Genomic DNA, 2,325 nt, shown 5'->3' on the forward strand with positions numbered 1-2,325 from the left:
AAGATATATGATGATCCACTATGTTTTAAGTATAGGGCGTATGCAAATATAATATTTTAAATGCTACAAAAATAAGTAGTCAAAATAATAATAATTTCATATTTCGATTTGTATGAGATTTAAAGTAAATAATTACCGAAACTATTTATGTAAAATATTATACATTTAGAAAAATGCTAGCCCGTGCAGTAGCACGGGTTGATGACCAGTAGCATATTAGTGCATATAAAACATCCAAAACAGATAATATAATAGCATGGAACAATAAAAAATTATAGATATGTTGGAGACGTATCATTGCTCGGCCACTGTTCATCGTTGGAGAAAGACCGATCGACCAGTATGTACGTACACGTTCACCACAATGCTACATACACTTCGACCAGGTGGGTCCCAGCTGTTAAGGAGGATAAGGATGCACTTCCTTGCGTGTGAAGATATAGCTGGTGGGTCCCGGCTGTCAGGGGGAGGAATCATTTTTATTTTGCGAGTAATAAGGAGGCACTTCTTGTGTTCAAAGATGTAGCTGGTGGGTCGAGCTGTCAGCCTCACAGCCTAAAGTCCACTTCCGATGGCTGTTGTTCGTTGACCTCGTTGACCATGAGGCGCCGAGAGCATCAAGGCGGTGGACGACGACGAGGCCTAGCAAGGGAACGACGAGGAACCAGAGAAGACGATGCGGGTGGATGCCCATGCGGAGGGGAGTACGTGGGTTCACTGGTTCGGCTACTGCGTAAGGCTGCCGTCGCCGAAGAATAACAGAGGGTGTGGGTGAGTAGAGGGAAGGCCTGGCCAGTCGTAGTATGGTCGGTCTGTGAGGCCCGCGCGGCAGCACAGCCGGCCACGGGAGGCTGGAGCAGGCGGTACGGCGGGCCTGGTTTGGGCAGCTGGAGCAAGAAGACCAAAGGTTGAAGACGCAACACGGCCGTTGATTTAACAGCCAATGGTCAGTGCAGCTAGAATCGTTTTGACTAAGTTGACAAAGCTCGTACGTGTCAACTTAGTTGGCCCACAAGTCAGCCTCCAAATCTGGTGGGTCCCAGCTAGTAGGGGGAATCATTTTTTTGCTCGTAATAAGGTGGCACTTCCTTGCGTGCGAAGATGTTTTCTGGTTTTTTATTTCTTCTTTTTTCGAGTTAGAATAAAAAGAAAACAATTTAGCATCTTTGGTACAATCTATATTTTTGCGAAATGGATCATAATAAAGCTGGTGGGTCCTAGCTGTCAGGGAGAGGTAGCTTTTTTCCGCGTAATAAAGGAAACACTTTCCTGCGTGCGAAGATGTAGCTGGTAGCTCAAACTTGTCAGGGGGAGAAATCATTTGTTTTCGCATAATAAGGAGGGACTTGCTCGCGTGCGGCCATGGGCCACGCGGGTCCCTACTGTCAGCCACTCCTCGTACATGCCTCTTTCAATTGCTGTCGTTTGTTGTCAAAGTTGACCACGCCGCGCCGAGAGAACCAACGCGATGGACGATGGAGAGGCCTAGGAAGGGAACGAATCGGAGCCGGTGAAGACACAATAGTGGATGCCCACGCAAAGGGGAGTACGAGGGTTCACTGGTTCGACTGCGGTGTGAGGCTGCCGTCGCCGGAGAATAACATGAGGTGTTGGTGAGTAGAGGAATGGTCTGGACGGCGATGGGAGTAGGGTGGGCCAGTGAGACCTGCGTGGCAGCATAGCCGGCCACAGGAGGCGGTAGCAGGCGGTACAGCTGGCGGTGGTTTGGACGGCTGAAGCATGAATATCTGAGATTGAAGAAGCACCACATCTGTTAGATGGACATCCAACGACCACTGCTACTAGAATCGTGTGTTGACTATAAGTTGACAAAGCCTTGCGTATGCGTCAACTTAGTAGGCCCACAAGTGACCATCACATATGTGGCAGAGAACATATAGTCCATTTGCGATTTGTTATAATGTACAAACCATTTTTTAATTCTAATGTAATTTACTCAGCACATTTACTGTTTGTTAAAATTACAGCCCATTTTCTAGCCAGGACAACGGTTAATAATTTCAACCAACCTCTAAAAAAGTTCAACACATTTTGATGGGATCTGAAATATTTTTAACCCGAAATTTTGAGTCAGATTAAATATAATTTCAAAATAATTTTGTATTAGGTAAAAATCTAACGAAATTTTGCGCCCGCAACAAGTAATGAAATTAAAAAAATTACCTGCTCGGTGCGTTTTTTATATTTACAGCCATGTTTTAATTACAGCCCATGTATTATTTCTTAAAGCCCATTTTCTTGGCAAGTCTAATGCGGGGCGGAGAATAATAAGTTGACCTGGGTTGGGTATTCCGCAAAAAAAAG

This window comes from Triticum aestivum, chromosome 3D (assembly GCF_018294505.1).
Source record: "Triticum aestivum cultivar Chinese Spring chromosome 3D, IWGSC CS RefSeq v2.1, whole genome shotgun sequence".
Classification (NCBI taxonomy): domain Eukaryota; kingdom Viridiplantae; phylum Streptophyta; class Magnoliopsida; order Poales; family Poaceae; genus Triticum; species Triticum aestivum.